Here is an 18,530-nt window from a genome sequence, read left to right on the forward strand (position 1 = left end):
AGCAGTACTGGGTATTGGCGTATGCTGATGATGTCGCTGTGCTCTCACCAAGACCGTCTATGGCTATGAATGAAATTGAAATGCTTGCAAAGAAATATGGATCGGTATCGGGATACAAATTAAATACAGCCAAGACTCAAATACTGTGTATAAATATCAAGTCTTATGCTGACCCACGAGTCCTAGATGAGGTTACTTATTTGGGAGTACAGATTTGTGCTGGAGCTTCGACTACGGTTGAGGCTAATTGGCAGAAGCTGATGCATGGGGTTCGTAAACAGTTGGACCAGTTTGAATGTTTACATTTGACACTTGTCGGCAGATGTAACATCTTGAAAATGATGGTATTGCCTAAGGTGCTGTATCTTTATAGATGTTTACCATTAGAGATTACTTCTGTATGTATCTCACAACTGCAAGCAATATGTATGAGATTTATGTGGTCTCAGGGGAAAGAGCGACGGGCTAAGAAATATATGATGCTGCCTAGGGCAGTGGGTGGCTGGGCAGTTCCTGATTTTCTTTTGTATTATTATGTATGTATGTATGTTGCAGCAAATGAATGTTTTATTAATTGGTCAGGGACCTGTGGAGCCAGCACTACAACCTTCTATATACTCTTTGCTTCTAGGGACTGACGCTAAGAACTGTCTTTTTATTAACATAGACTGGAACTACTACAAACGCACTAGGTTTAAGGTGATAGCTGCCGCATATAAGGTTTGGAAGGTAATAAGGAAGCTATATAATATTCAAAATGTGTCTTTCTATACCCCTTTAATTGCACCGGTACTACATCCCAATATATGTTGGGATTATATAGTAGTTAACTGGCGTTTAAGAGGTTTAACAAATGTGGGGGATGTATATACACCAGACGGGTTAAAATCTTTCTCCCAATTGAAGAAACAATATCTGTTACCCACTGCGCATTTTTTTTAAGTATCTACAGTTGCGCGAGTATCTTGCTAAATTGAAAACTGTGATTGTGTCTAATCCTCTTATTGAGGCAAATAAAAAGTGTTCTCGTATAGGAGTATTATATAATATAATTATCGAGACAATGCCTAACGACTTGGAAACTCATCGTACGAGGTGGGAAGAAAGACTGGGGTGCTCTGAAATACCGTTGGAACTATCGATTGAACTGGCTTGCCGTCTATTTATGTTGGCTAATCTTAAGGCACAACATTATAAGACTCTGTTCTATCTTTATCGCACGCCCGATAAAATTGCAAAGTGGGGAGGAGATCCTGATGGAAAGTGTTTTAGGTGTAATACTTTACACGCTGATGTAGCACATATCTTTGCCACCTGTGCTAAACTATCAGAATTGCTCAGACATATAAATAGGTTCTTGTCTGAGATTCTAGGTGTCTCTATACAAGTGTCAATTAGTGAGATCTTACTGGGTATAGATGTAGGTGGAGTACGTACAGACCCTGGTAAGGAAGTCAGGTACCTGATATTTATGGCAGCAGCAGTGTTTAGGATTTGTATTGCCTCAGTGTGGTTACAAACTGATGCCCCCCCATTTGAGATGTGGAGAACTCGTTTCCTGTTTACGTACAATATTGAATATAACCTATATAGTGTTAAGGGGAGGCGTAAAATGGCTTTGGGGCAGCTAATTTGGGGTGCTGTATGTACATATATGGACAAGTAGGATGGTCTTGAGTTATTTGGTGTACCTATTAATTATCTTTTTTTTTTTTTTTCTTCTCTGCAATGGACGATATAATGGAATTACTTCCTTTTCTTTTGTGTATCAGATGTATCAATCGTCTTACAACTGTAATCTGCCGAATATTACTGTAATTCAAATTTACTGAATCGAACCTGCATTGTATAACTAATGGAATGGTGGTGTCTATTCTTTTTTTTTTTGTACCCGTGATCTCTATTTAATAAAGAAATTAAAAAAAAAAAAGAAATGACTTAGTCTCCGTTTTGAATCAAGGAGCATAGGTGATTCTTCTAATATTTGGTGGGAGCGAATTCCAAATCCTTGGTGCTGCTCCTATGAATGCTCTATCGTAAGTTTTTTTCTTACGGAAGAGTGCTGGTTTCAGTAGAAAATCCTCTGATCCTCTCGAGGGTCTAGAGCCGCCGGATAGCGTAATTTTATGAGCTAGGTAATGTGGAGTTTTGTGGTGTATTGCCTTGTGAGTGATACAAGCCAATTTTAGCTCTATTCTTGCTTCGTATGGTAGCCAGCTGAGCGCTTTCAGATGAGGAGTGATGTGGTCGTATTTTCTTGTTCCCATTATAAGTCTAGTTGCTGCATTGAGACAAGCTTTTAGGGGTGTTGTTGAGATCTTAGGGAGTCCTGATAGGGTTGCATCCATATTCAATTCTTGATATGACCAGTGCTTGGACTGCTAGTTTCAGGTCACCGGGATCAATGAGTGGCTTCAGTTTCCTGAGGTAATTCAGCTGAAAACAAAGGTTTTTTTACCATTGTGTTGATGTGTTGATGTTTAGATCTTTGTCCAGTGTGATACCCAGGGATTTGGTTGAGTCAACTATAGTTGGGGTACTGTTTAGTGCTGTGATCAACTTGGTCCATTCTTTGATTTTGGATGAACTTTTAGGACTGGAGATCAAAAGGAATTTGTTTTTTTGTGAGTTGAGTTTAAGATGATTGTCAGCTAGCCTTTCAACGGTTTTCTGGAGTACATGGTTCATAGTGTTGATCTCTTCCGGGGAAGATATCTTCATATACAGCTGGGTGTCATCAGCATACATGTAATACGAAATGTTAGCCTTATGCAGTACTTCAGTTAATGTTTCGATGTATAGGTTAAATAGTGAAGGGGATAGAGTTGATCCTTGTGGGACCCCAATTTGAATTGGAGATGGTGGGGATAGCTTGTTGTCTACTAGGAATCTTTGCGATCTGTTCTCTAGGAAGGAGTTGAAGCATTTCAGTACAGCTCCTGATAAGCCCATCCTATTTTCCAGGTGCTCTAATAATTTGGGATGTTTTACTGTGCTAAATGCAGATGATAGGTCTAGAAGGATCAGGAGACAGGTTTCATTACGGTCGAGAGCTAGCAAAGCATCATCTATGGTGTAGGATTACTGTTTCTGTACTGTTGTTTGGTCTGAACTCCGATTGGCAGTAATTAAGTAGCTCAAATTCAGTAATGTGTTGACTGATTGTGCGCACATTTTTCTAGTACTTTGGCTAGTAGGGGAATGGTTGTTACCGGACAAAATTTGTTAGGGTCCAATGGGTTCTCCATAGGTTTCTTTTGCTGAGTGACCATCTGGCCTGTTTTTAGGCAGTCTGGAATTGATCCTTGGGCAAGTGATTCATTAATTATCTTAGTCCAGTAGGGGATGACCATGTGGTTGCAGGAGGGCCAGCATTTAGACGGCAGCGGGTCATTGTAATGATTATTTGGTTTCAGAAAAAGTAATATTTTGATAATATTTTTTGATCATATAGATTGAAGGTTGACCAATGGGCATTATTTTTGGGCATTACTTGAGTAGTTAGGGCAGGGTTCCTCCCTTGTTCACTCCTTAGGTTTGAGGCTTTTTCAGCGTTATTCTTGAGCTCTCTCGCCAAAGAGCTGGCTTTATCAGTAAAGAATGTTGAGAAATCTTCACAGTTCAGGTCTGATTTAGATGTTAGTAGGGAAGATTTGGCTAATTTGTTCGATTGATCTTTTAGTAGATCGAAGAGTTTCCTCAGTCTGTTCTTTGTATTTTCGAGTTCATTTCTAAAAAGTTCTTAGGGTCCTCCTTATAAATACCCGATCCTTCCTCCCACCACTGGGACACCTAGGGCAAACCCTGGGGGTACCTTATATGCCCAAACATTGTAGTTTATCCATTTTTTAGTGCCACAAACACCAAAGTCGAGTTTGGGCACAATTTGCATTTTAAAAGCAGTCCTGCAAAACATGGCTGCTTTTAAACTGACCTCAGGCTTCAGCGGTGCACACATGCAAGTGCAGAAAGGGCTACTGGCCTCTAAACTGCCATACCCTATTATATACTAGTGACTTAAAGGTCCTTTCAATCCCCCTGCCCTGTTATGTACTAGGGCCTTATAGGGGAGGTCATGCCAATCATAGGGGTACCCCAACCCACAGTGTACCCTACGTGTCTCTTTCAGCATAGCACTGGCCCTGGGCCTGGTTAGGCAGGGCCCAGGGTCAGTTAGAGTTTGGTATCACCAGTACCAGTCAGCAAAAAAGTTGGGGGGGGACTGCCCAGGGCACAGGATGACTTTGCAACAGGTGATTACTCTCATTAGAATGGAAGCACGTTACTCTAACACACTGCTCTCACCAGGTGCAAGTGTCATTAGGCATGCAAGAGGCACATGAAGATTCAAGTGAAAGACACTGAAGAAGGAACACAAGCAGCTGAAAGGGAAAGAACTAGAACAAATAAGAAGAGGGGCAACGTTTGAAGTCTGGTGATCCGATGTGTCCAATGCTTTATATCGTCGGGTAGTCTGCGTTGTGCAAACTGACAGGCTTTGCATGTATGAAATATTACCTGCAATGTAACTGCGTTTTTGTTCTGGTTTTGAGATGTGAATGTCTTTGTGAGACACTCCTCAAGCCAAGCAATTCCAACTGAATTGTAAAGATAAGAGAGCACCATAGAGATATTCTCTCTTCTCACCTACGATTTGCAGGAAAACTTATCAATCGTTTGTGATCAGTCCAGAAATCAGAAAGCTGTTAAAGCTTACAGACTTTCCTTGTCTGTCGGCAACCATTCACACAGCGGACACTTTGGGGCGCAAACAGCAGTGCATGGACCCATCAATATCCCCTTTGAAAAGTGCCACTTTTTTAGCAGAGCAGTTTTTGCAAACCCTTGGATGAAGGCCTGCTGTCTCTTGCAAGACCCTATGTCTGAATTTGCAGCTGGTCACAATGATTCACAGAAGTAATCCTGCCTAATACTGATGAGTCAGGATTTCTGCCAAGCCTTGCGGTTCAGCACTGTGCATGGTCCGTACAACAAATAACCCACTTTGCATTGCAGTATGTAAATACAGTACTGAGATGTGACAAAACATCTGGCTTTCAGTTACTGCAAGGGCCCTTGTAAACACTCCTGAGAAATAAAAGATACATTGCTGCGAGCAGCAAAGCCGATAATGCAACTCCCATCAGGGCCAGGAATAGCAACTGTAGGACAACTTTGCACCTCTGCCCACAGTCACTGTAATCTAACAAGCATTGGACGGCGGTTGGTGAGGAGGTAAATCATAAGGCATTTAGTATTTGCTAAAACGTTCCCCACATTTTGCAAACATTTTACCAGCCTTGTGGTTAGCTGCGTCACATTACACCAACTATACTTCTTGAGCTCGGCAGTTAAGCAAACACCACACGCAATCCCATGTTTTGTAGACGGCTTAGGTGATAGAGTGCCTCAGCTCCTTTTCAATAGCATGCCCATGTAGAAACAAGGGTGAACATCTTAGAACAGAAATGGGGCCCTTTCTGTTTTTGGTCAGTGACCTCACATATCGCAATGGGCCGGCTTTGGAATCACCAAGAAAACAGACAACATGAAAGAAGGCAGGTGGGGGGAGTGGATGAAATAGGGACCTGGGCAGGTGGAGGAGGAGAAAAAAATGTATGGGCAGAGGGAAGGGAGGGAGAAAATTTACATGGACGAGGCGGGTGGGAGGGGTGAAAAGCGAATTGTTGGGGCGGGTTGGAGAGTAAAAAAGTGAAATGAACGGGGCGGGTGGGAGGGGAGAAAATTGACATCATGAAAAGTGACATGGGCGGGTGGGAGGGTAGAAAAGTTACATGGGTGGGTGGGAGGGCAGTAAAGAGATATGGACGGGGCAGGTGGGAGGGGAGAAAAGTGACATGGACGGGGTGGGTGGGAGGGGAGAAATGTGACGTGGACGGGGCAGGGGGGGAGAAAAGTGACATGGGAGGCGGGGGAGAGGCGAGAAAAGTGACATGGACGGGGCAGGTTGGAAGGGGAAAAAAGCGACATGGATGGGGTGCATGGGAGGGGAAAAAGCGACATGGTAGAGTGGGAGGGGAAGAAGCGGCATGGGTGGGTGGGACGTGAAAATAAATGTACACTACTAAGCCAGAACTAACCAAAATGTTCATGCAAGTGATGCGTAATAAGAGTTTTGGAAGCTGCATAACATACAGCAGAAATACCAACAAAATACCCAGACTTACAAAGTAGAAACCCAAGCAATACAATATGCTCCTCCCCATCAAAAAGCACGAAAAGAGGATACATCAGATAGATATAGTAACAGAACAGAACAACAATGTGAAAACAGGAGCAACGGTCGGGGGCCTCATCCTAAAATGGCGGCAAGTAGGAGGTGGTCTAGACAATGTACAATTGCAAGTATGCCGAGCAAGGTGGCTGACATCGGCATACTAGTGACAAAAAAACTATCTGTTACAAAATAATCGGAGCGAGCCACAGATAAGATAAAAGACACATTGTATCCCTGTAAAGACGAGCACGAAGACAGACATAGGCATGGAAATAAAAAACTATAGTCCAATCATAAAATGAAAGGAGGGGGCCGCGGGTATGGTGATTCATGTAAGATACATTGTAATCCTGTCAAGCCAAGAGCAAAGGCTGACATTGGCAAAATAATAAAAAACTTAAGTCCGATTACAGAATTAATGGAGTGGGCCGAGGGTATGGTGATTTTTGTGAGATACATTATATCACTGTAGAGCCGAAGTGCGATGACTGTGGCTAGTTATAGACAGGCTTGATGGATCAAAATTATAGAAAACCATAGGCATACTGGGTGAGTCATGCTAAAATGAGCCATGTTCTAAGCTGGGACAAAAAAGTGTGTTCCTGATCGATAACCGCATGATACAAAGTATCTATGCAGAGCGAGAGGGTGCACTAATGAAAACATGATCATAGTTATTATGTAAATCAGTCAATAGTCTGAAAAAGTAATGTACCTGTTGGAAACAGATACTAGTTTCAAAAGTTAAAAACGGGACATAGAGGAAAACATTTGTGCCACACCAGTGATGTTTGCATTATGAATGAATCACGTAATTTACAGATTGAAATATGAATTAAAATACACTGGTAATTTAGAGCAAATGCTGCATTGTAAATAGTATCTGCCATTAGATCTCGGTTTTTGAATGCACAGCAATTGTAATGGGATAAGAACATGATTTACAGTCTTATTTACAGAAACAGAGCTCAGAGTGAGTGAAAACACAAGTTATGTTTAGGGGTATCATCCTAAAAAGGCGGAGAGTAGTCTAGGCAATGTACAGGTTCACTGACACAATATAGAGTTATAAATATCAATGTAAAGAAAATCAACACACTTTATTAATAATGGTAAGTACAAACAAATCGGGAAAACTATATCGATGTCATATTATAGTTGTACAAAATATCATTATATATATATATATATATATATATATATATATATATGTGTATATATATATATATATATATATATATATATATATATATATATATATATATATATATATATATATATATATTATCTACTGGCAGACTGCTGAAATCAGACAGTGTAGTGGGGAAGCTATTACCAGAAAATCCTCTAGTGACATATAGAAGAGGGAGCTCTTTAAAAGATCACTTAGTAAGAAGCCACTATGAATCCAAAAAGAAGAAAACAATGCCCTTTAAGGGGTTCTTCCGTGCATTAAATGTAAAGCATGCAGAAATTGCCATAAAGTAAAGGACTGCCTGATACTGGGTAAAACGATCAAAACACCAATGTTTAAACTCCTCAACTGCAACTCAGACTACACAGTTTACTGTTTGGTATGCCCCTGTGGTAAACAATATGAGGGCAGCACAATCCATCCTATCAAAAAAAGAGTCCTAGAACATCTCAGGGCAATCAATAACAAGGACCATAACTATTCTGTTGCCCGTCATTTCGAGATTGAACATAACAGCAACAGTAGTCTACTTAAATTTTTTTGCTTGGATCAGGTTGAGAAATCTGAAAGGGGAGGAGAACTCGTACGAAAGTTACGCACACTCGAATCCAAGTACATTATTAAGTTGCAGACTAAGGCACCGAGAGGATTGAACAATGAAGAGGAAATGTGGGTTCATATAGGCTAAATAACTTAATCAGTATCATCCTTTTCAAATATATGACCTGTGGTTCGGTGTAAGAATATCCTTGCGAACCCAGCAGTGTATGTACACATTCATCGTGGCATTCCTTAATAGATTAATTTGCCCATTCAGGGCTTTAGGTTTTGTCATGAATATTTACATAATGCAAAAATAGTATTGTATATAGATGTAAATACAAACAAGCGTGGTTGCAAAATAGCCCATACAGGGCATAATTATACTAAATTTGGTGGCCTATTGGATATGTGATGAAGGGATTTTATTGAAAATTTCCCAGTATATATTTCAAAGCGCATGGTAATTGCTTCGGCTAGTGACATCGTATATGGGACGATTTATAATCGGAACACTCGATGAATTGTAAATAATATTGACTATTTGCAGAAATAATGCAATCAATATATGTTGTTGCTTGTGGTGAAAACATACACAGTACTTATGATTTACATATGATCATGCAATATTGTGTGTTAACCCCTTCAGCGCGGCGCGGATTTCCGCGCCACGCTGAAGGTTCTGAGCGCGGGCGGGGCCATGACGGAACGGTTCCGTCATAAGCACAGCCCAACCGACGTGCATGACGGAACCGTTCCGTCATGCGCGTCGAAGGGGTTAAACAGTGTATTGTTTTCCCGGTTTTTCTTTTCCAATATGGCCGCGATGCAAAATGAACTACTTTTATTTCTATTAGAAATCACTGAGTCACTTTCTATGTCACTGAACTTTTGTATAACACTTCTTTATTTAAACACAGAATAACATAGAGATTGTTAACACTGACGAAGGCGGTAACGCCGAAACGCGTTTGTTGACAAATTTCCAGAAACGATACAATAAATTAATTTAAACTTTGGCAACGTCTATGGCTCTGGAGTGCGCTCTTTTGAAGAGCGGAATATATACACATATATATATATATATACATATATAAAAAGCAAGAGACCTCTGAGCCCAGAGGTCAGGAGTACACGCACTCAAACGGAATCCAATGGTTTAGTTTGCAGTTCGTTTTAATCCAAAACAAAGTTCATCAGCACAGCCGATAACAACACTGGCCCAACACGTTTCGGTTCTCACTCGAACCTTGATCACGGGTTACCTACACAATGGCCAGACATTATTTATTTCAATTGTTGCTGCTACTTCCTGTTTAAGCGTTAGCAAAGCATTCTGGTCATTGTGGTGCGTGAATTTACACATTATGCTGATGAATTAAAAGAAACGAAATTTTCAAAAATTAAATGAGGTGACATGAGAAGAGAAGCTAAACGCAACGCTGAAGTAGCACAAGTATTTGAAAGTATTCCTATGTCATACCAATCTAAAGGTAAACTCAACATAAACGCCACAAATGATAATAAAGAGATCCTCAGATATTGGGAACGTTTGTCAAGAAAAGAGATCAACAAATGGTGGGAAGTGATCACCCTAAAAAAATATGTAGAAGTAAAGCGAATACCTCGAGGATTACGCCTCACATTAATGCCCAGTCACCAGGATACTAGTGGGGAACTCTTGCAGGAATGGGGTGAGCACCTCTTGGGCTCCTCAATGGGCCTCATAACGATCCTAATCAAGCATACAGAAAAAGCACTAAGTGATATACAAACTGAATTAAGTGTCCCTAGACAAACTCACTCTTTCTGAAGAGCATCAAAAACTAAAAGAAGAAATGAGCAAGAATCTGGAAAAACATGAAGACCGCGTAAAACAACGCAAGCAACTTAAGTTTCAAAGAGACAAACTGGATTTTGAAGAAGGACGAATTTTCACCTTTTCAAGGAAATACGAGCAACAAAGAAGTAAGGAACAACTAGAAGCAGCAAGCGCACAATCCTCCAGTTTTGAATCTCTGCCAAGTACGGATGTGAGTGAAAATGAAAGCAGTCACGCCCCCCAAACAACTTCAGCAACAACCACCAAGATTCCTTTTTTAACCGAAATGCGCCTGGCCCTGCAGCAACAAAATTGGGAGAAAACAAGACCACCAGGCCGTTGGAGAGGAAGAGGAAGGGGCAGAGGACAGGGCAGAGGAGGCAGAGGAAGACAAGGCGAGGTAAAAGAGGGCAAGGGAGGCAACGATGCCTCCATGGAAACTCGGGGCAGACAAAAACGGACCTAATAACATCTAGTCAGCAAGAAGAGACAGAGCACAGCACTGATTCTCAGGAATTAAACGTCATCAACCTTTCAACTCGTCATCTAACAAAGTCAGAAGAAAAACTTCTAAAGAAAGGCCTTAACTTCTGTCCAAAAATACATTTTGATCTTGCCCAAACACGCATCGACCTCTACAAATACATCCGCAAACTTAAACTGGTTAAAATCTTTGCGGAAAAAACCAGACCTACAAGGGAGAAAATCGCCATGACCTACAACAGTGAACTACTAGTTGAAGACGAACAAGCTCTGATCACCCTCATAACAATGGGTGATGCAGAACAAACAGATCCCTGTGACAACTTGGGTGAAATACTTCCACCTTTAGGAGCTGGAATAAGTGGCAAAAAACCCAAATCTTATTTCTATCCTACCTTACCACCTGGCAACAAGATTGACTTGTTTCACGAAGCCATTATACATGAGTTATACCATCTTAACCAACGCAAAGTCAAGGACAATCTTTTACCCTCGGAAAGACAAGCGCTAAAGGATTTACAGCAGGATTCAACAATTGAAACCAAACCTGCTGATAAAGGCGGAAACGTTGTAATTCTTAATAAAGCAGATTACATATGGGAAGCTAACCATCAATTGCAGGATACATCGTGCTATAAAGAACTTAGCACCCATCCAACTAAGGAAATTGAAGCAGCCATCAATAAATACCTTAACGACTGGCACAATGAGGGTCTGATTGACGAAGAAGAGAAAAAATATCTCACAGTGCCAAAACCCATTGAAGCCACAATTTACTTCCTGCCTAAAGTTCATAAACGACTAAACAAACCACCTGGCAGACCTATCATTTCCGCCAACGGTTCAATCATGGAACCCATTTCCAACTATATTGACCATTTTTTAGCTCCCATTGTAAAAGATTTAACCAGCTACCTCAGAGATACAACTGATCTCCTACAGAAACTTGAGGGCATACCCTGGAACCATCGATATAAACTAGTGTCAATGGACGTAGTTTCTTTATATACAAACATAGAACATGAAATAGGCCTAAAAGCTTGCAGCTTCTTTTTAGGCAAACGCAACATTCAATACAAACAACACAACTCCATGTTGTTACAAATGATTACTCTATGCTTGCAAAATAACATTTTTACCTTCAACAAAAAACATTACCAGCAAATGAAGGGTACAGCCATGGGCTTTTTTTTTTCTCCGAATTTTGCAAATCTTGTCATGGGGTGGTTCGAACAGAAAATCACGTGGAACTGCGAAAATGATCACCACGTACAAAAAATCATAGCAGGGTGGCGTTTCATCGACGACTTGTTCATAATATGGGATGGTACCAATGAAGAATTTGCAACATATTTCCAAATCCTGAATAATAATGAGAGCAATTTACAATTTACCTATGAAATCAGTCCAAATAAAATCTCATTTCTTGACATCGAAATATATGTGCAAAACAATACAATACAAACCACCCTTTTCAGAAAACAAACAGCTACGAACTCAGTTCTTCACGCGGACAGTTTTCACCCCACAAATCAAAAATGGAACATACCGTATGGGGAATTTTTACGTCTGCGTAGAAACTGCTCCGCGGATAATGATTTTGAGAACCACAGCAAAGCAATGGCAGTAAGATTCCAAAGAAGAAAATATCCTGACAGGATAATTCAAACAAGCCTCAAAAAGCAAAAGAAAGAAATCGGACGGAGATATTGAAAAACAAACCAAAGGCAACCAAGGATGATTTCACGCCTTATAACAACTTATTCAACTGAAACTAGTGATCTAATTTATATTTTGAAAAAACATTGGGGCATCCTGAAACTTGACACCACCATTGCTGACCTAATTGGAGATCATCCGAATGTCACCTATAGAAGAGCACCTAATCTGGGTGACAAACTGACACGCAGCCACTTCAAAACCAAGTCACAGAAACCATGGACTAACATTGAGGGGTTCTGGCCATGCAAAAACTGCAAAGCCTGCAAAATTGGCATCCCCAAAAAAGAGGTGGAGGGCAGAAAAGGCGGAAATTGGAAAATTCAACAACACATTTCCTGCAAAAGCAAATATGTGGTGTACGTTGTCGAATGCCCTTGTAATCTAAAATATATAGGCAGTACAATTTGTGAAATTAAAAAACGGATTCTTGAACACATTAGAGCCACATTAGAGCCACCGTTAACACAGATCGCTCTAATGCTATTGCCAAGCATATGGAAAACTCGCATGACAGCAAATGGGAACTGCTTCGCTACTACGCCATTGAACAAGTGCCAGTTTTGGAACGAGGAGGAAACCGAGAAAAACTCCTCCGCCAAAAGGAATCCAAGCACATTGTTTCATTCAGAACTTTGACCCCTCATGGCCTTAATCAGGATGAGGAACTCTTTGTACATTTGTGAACCCTTTTGTGATGACCAGGTATCATTTCCCCGTGCTATCACACAGACAATAGTGTCGGCCAAATATAATTTTATAGTATCTCTGAACATATGAATCCAATCTGCCGACTTTGACACATTTGAACGAATAATAGTCAAACACCCACTAGAGGGTTGAGATTGGGCTTTCTTTTCACTTCAATCCTGTGTCAATAGTTTCTTCCCCACCAGAGGGATGGGATATCATGATGTGTGATTCCGGGTTTTTGAGGGTAATTAATTCCTTCACACACTGTTTATTTGACCATTAAACCCACTAGTGGGTAAATATCATATATTGGTTTTCACACATCATGCACGTTTAACACTACGATTGTGCAAACCTGATCACCTAACTCATCACTTTACTTGTAATTGCGTTGTTAAAAGTGTTCCACTAAAGGATTGTCATTATGACAAACTAATTTCATTTCTATTCTCTCCTCATGTCACCTCATTTAATTTTTGAAAATTTTGTTTCTTTTAATTCATCAGCATAATGTGTAAATTCACGCACCACAATGACCAGAATGCTTTGCTAACGCTTAAACAGGAAGTAGCAGCAACAATTGAAATAAATAATGTCTGGCCATTGTGTAGGTAACCCGTGATCAAGGTTCGAGTGAGAACCGAAACGCGTTGGGCCAGTGTTGTTGTCGGCTGTGCTGATGAACTTTGTTTTGGATTAAAACGAACTGCAAACTAAACCATTGGATTCCGTTTGAGTGCGTGTACTCCTGACCTCTGGGCTCAGAGGTCTCTTGCTTTTTGTTTATACCGGTTGCCCTACCGGCTGTACTACGCACCTCCCCGACCAAAGAGCGCCGTCCCCCAACCTAGGACATCACATGATTCATATACATATATATATATATATATATATATATATATATATATATATATATATATATATATATATGTATATATTAAATTAATTTTATTCTTTAATCTATTTGATATTTATTAATTTAAAAGAAAACCGATTTAATATAAATTTTAACGAATATAACCAACAAACTTAATTTAAAAAAGTTAAACACACATATATAATAATTAATATATATTTGCTTTAAACAAATTATTAGACTAATAATTTTAATATCTTAAAAAAATTAATTATATAAAAATGTAACAAATAAATATACACATACATATACCGATAACATAAAATATATTTAAAAACATTCTATTATAAATTAAAACATTAAACTATTTACAAATCTTTAAACTTACATTTCCCACTCCAGTCAGTGCAACTATAGGGAAAGTATTGGATAGCGGAGGGGTAAAAAGTACTATTCCCACTCCAATGAGAGCAACAGTTGGGAAAGGTTGGATAGCGGAGGGGTAAAAAGTACTATTCCCACTCCAATGAGTGCAACAGTAGGGAAAGTGTTGGATAGCGGATGGGTAAAAATTACTATTCCCACTCAAGTGAGTGCAACAGTAGGGAAAGTGTTGGATAGCGGAGGGATACCATGTACTATTCCCACTCCAGTCAGTGCAACAGTAGGGAAAGTGTTGGATAGCAGAGGGGTAAAAATGACTATTCCCACTCCAGTGAGTGCAACAGTAGGGAAAGTATTGGATGGTGGAGGGATGAAATGTAATATTCCCACTACAGTGAGTGCAACAGTAGGGAAAGTGTTGGATAGCCGATAGATAAAATCTACTATTCCCACTCCAGTCGGTGCATCAATAGGGAAAGTGTTGGATTGCTGAGGGGTAACATTTACTATTCTCAGTCAGTTCAAAATTAATAACATTCAAAATAAAAATATATTTTTTAAAAAGTAAATAAAAAATATATAATTATGTTAAAAATAAAAACATATTTAATGATAATACAATTTGCTAAACATATTATAATGTTTGATTAATAAAAACATTAATTATTTAAAAAATGTAGCCACTTTTCTTCTTACCCTATAACACCACACAACTCACATCAAAAAAAAAAAATCTTTGCATAATTATCATAATTAATTATCAATTAAACAAATATTATTGATTAAAAAACAAATTAAAACACAGAACATGTAATTAACTTTTCTACCTTTAAACCTATAATCCACATAACCCACACCTAACATTAAACTGTAAAAAAATGTATTACACATTTTTATAATTTCCCCATTTAAATGCCAATTAATTAATTAATATTAATTAACAAGTAAGTATTAATTAATTAAACATAAATTACTTCCCACTCTATTCACCTATAAACCCACAACCCGCTACGGAACTAAAAAACACAAAATGTTATTAAAATAAATTAATAACAACTAAAAATAAAACACATATATTAAAAAACATAAACTATACTTATACTAAAAAAAATACATCACCTATTTTTAAAATATATACTAAAATACATTACACTCATTAAAAATCGATATTTCAACAACTATATTTTTGCAAACGATATTAATGACTTCTATATTTTATTAAATCGATGTTTCTTACCTTAAAGTAAATATTCTTGACCACGATATTCTTGCTGTCGATATTTCTGTGTCACGATATTTAAAACTCGATATAAGTGTAAGTCGGCCGTGGGTAAGATAAAAGACACATTATATCCCTGTAAAGCCGAGAGCAAAGACAGACATCGGCATTGTAATGAAAAACTATAGTCCGATCATAAAATCAAAGGGGCTGGCTACGGGTATGGTGATTCATGTAAGATACACCGTAACCCTGTCGTGCCGAGAGCGAAGGCTGACATCAGCAAAATAATGAAAAACTAAAGTCCGATCACAGATTGAAAGGCGCAGGCTGCAGATATGTCTGACATTTGACCCCAGTCTTTGAATGCACAGCAAATGTGACAAGATAACGGAGCTTGGAGCAAGTGAAAACACTAGTGTTCGGGTGAAGTGCTCTTAAACAAAAAAAAAAGAAGTTCTTAAAACAGTTCCTAAAATGGGAGTAGTGGATGTATAGTAGTAATTGGTCCATGCTCTTGTGGAGGGCTAAACACAGGAACCAGCATGACGTATACATGCCATGAACAAATGGTAAGAAAGAACATGAGAGTGACGATGGAGGTAGTAAATGGGAAGCCTATGGGTGGGCTGAGGCCCACACACTGAAAATAACCGTCTCTTCGAGACAGTGCATGCTCTGTTTAGCCGAGATCAAAAATGGGAGTAATCACAAAACAGTCTTCTGGGAGTGTCCTACTGGTGGATGTTACACCTAATTTAAGAAATGGTCATGCCTACTCACAGAAAAAAAGATTGTGATCTGGGCCTCAATAAACTTTGAAAAGCTGCCTCAAGTAGCAAGAAACGTGTAATTCAAAAGAAGTCTCAAAACGACCAGTGAGAAGCAAGAGACAAACAAGACCAGAGGGCAACTGAATGACTTAGGCTATTTGACTGCTGCGTCAGGCTGGCGCTGTCTGCAAGTTCATCAAGAATTCTCAGATTTCCTTAGCTGGTGCATGCACAGATATTATGTGAAGATTTGAAACGTGCACAGTAGTGCAGTGGTCTAGCTAATGGTTTGTCAATGTAGTTTTCCATGGACCACTGCAAGTTTTAGTATTGTCTATGGTTACTCATATGAGTCATTTTGTCAGGTGATGGTAACTAAGCAATTAAATTCATTGTTGGGACTTGTCAGCATTATGTGTGGTTTCCAATGGTTTAAGCAACTTTCTGTATTTCTGTTGGGAGGCTTTCTGTTGTAGCCAAATTGCAATTTTAGTAAGGTATACTTCTGTATCTTGTTTTGAAGTCGTCCAGAAGACACAGCCTCAATGAGATCAAGTATGTTACATGTCCTAGATACTTGGCTGCCCTGAATGATGTGTCAAAAGACCTGTGACTTGATATGTTGCATAGCTGTAATCATAAGGAGATAGCAAGTAATTATGTAATAAGCCAGATTGTGAAATATATTTTGCATTTCTAGTATATCCAGGTTGTAGCAGCTAATAGATGATTTTTCCAAGATACTGATCAACTAACTGAAACAGATGTTGAGGTATGTTCTCTACTTAGTTTAAGCAAAATAATGGATTGGCCATGCTGTGTTTGGAAAAGGGCAAGTAGTGAACAGGGCAAAGCAAGGCAACCAACATACATGTCGAGGAATGGGACAGCAAGCATACATGAAAAACTCAGTGTTCTTATGATCGGTGAGAAAGTTATTTCCAGGAAATGCCTTCACTGTTTGAACCTCATTGATGGTGAAACGTTTATTGTTGTAACTCTTAAAATCTATTTTACCTGTGTTTACATCAAATTATTGTTAGGAAATCAGGTGTAGACTCTCTTCAGGAAATTACTGTGAGAGGCCTGCTACAAGAGTTCAACAGAAGACCTCAATTTCTCATAGTTATGTGCAGTCCTTTCAGTGAAGGCCTTGATGGTCTTAAGACCCTACTAGAATGGTGCTCTCTTTTTTGACATGTACTTAAATGGCATTGCATTGTATAAAAACCAGTAAAGGAAATAGCAGTAATAGTTACTGACCCAGTGGAACCTACCCCCGTAGTTACTTAACTGAGCAAGGTGTAGGCTGAAACCATCTTGGGTTGATCCAGGAACTCAACATAATTGGTAATGTGACTATTTCCTAGGCACCTTATTGATCGAGATAAGTGAATTCAGAAGTGATCGACTAAATACAGAATCAAGGGTAGCGGTTATTAGCACTTCTCAGTAATGAACAAGTTACTTACCTTCGGCAACGATGTATCCGTAAGAAACATTAGTTAGTTAGATTCCTCACCTTAGAATATCCCCAGGCGTCAGACTGGATCCGGAAGATTTTTCGTCAGCAATACCCCTTGCGCGTCGCTAGGCGTCGTCTGTGGCTCCGCGTCCGTCGTCGGCATCGTGCGCCGGAATGACGTCGTCGGAGTACTTAGACGCCGCCCTCGCGCGCTGACGTCAGTTCTTGTACATAGCCTTCCACGCCAGGAACGCAGAGCCATGCAAGATACCGACACTGGTGACAAAAAATTCTAGGGCCCTGAAAGGGATAGCCTTAACCCTAGATGTCAGTTCGCAGAACGGGGAGGATGGGTGGGTCGGTGAGGAATCTAACTAACTAATGTTTCTTACAGATACATCGTTACCGAAGGTAAGTAACTTGTTCATCTGAAAGAAACACGTTAGTTAGAGTCCTCACCTTAGAATAGATACCCAAGCAATACCAACCCCGGTGGTGGGTCTGCGAACCAAGATCACACCAGAAAGTCCTGGAGGACAGAAGCCATCCCTCCGGACTTGGCTGTCTAGGCAATAATGCCTGGCAAACGTGTGCAGCGAAGCCCACGTTGCCGCCTGACAGATGTCCTACAAAGGGACTCCCCGTACCAAAGCAGTAGTAGCCGCTGTGGCCCGAGTAGAATGGGCGCGCAGCCCAACAGGCGGTTCCTTTTTTGCCAGAGAATAACAGATTTTTATACACAAAACGACCCACCGGGAGATGGTCCGTTTGTGTACAGCTTTTCCCTTCTTTGCACCCACGTAGCCAACGAAAAGCTGGCCGTCCACCTGGAACTGTTTAGTGCGGTCCAAATAAAAGGAGAGCGCACGTTTTGGGTCCAGACGGTGGAGCCGCTCTTCCTCTTTGGAAGGATGCGGAGGCGGAAAGAAGGTGGGCAAAGTGACAGATTGCCCAAGATGAAAGGGGGTCACCACTTTCGGTAGAAAGGAAGGACGAGGCCGAAGGACAACCTTGTCCGGATGAACAGATAGAAAAGGAGGCTTGGACGATAGAGCCTGGAGCTCACTCACCCGTCTAGCCAAGGTGATGGCTACCAGGAAAGCAGTCTTAAGAGTTAGAAGACGAAGAGGACAATTGTGAAGA

This window comes from Triturus cristatus, chromosome 11 (genome assembly GCF_964204655.1).
Source record: "Triturus cristatus chromosome 11, aTriCri1.1, whole genome shotgun sequence".
Classification (NCBI taxonomy): domain Eukaryota; kingdom Metazoa; phylum Chordata; class Amphibia; order Caudata; family Salamandridae; genus Triturus; species Triturus cristatus.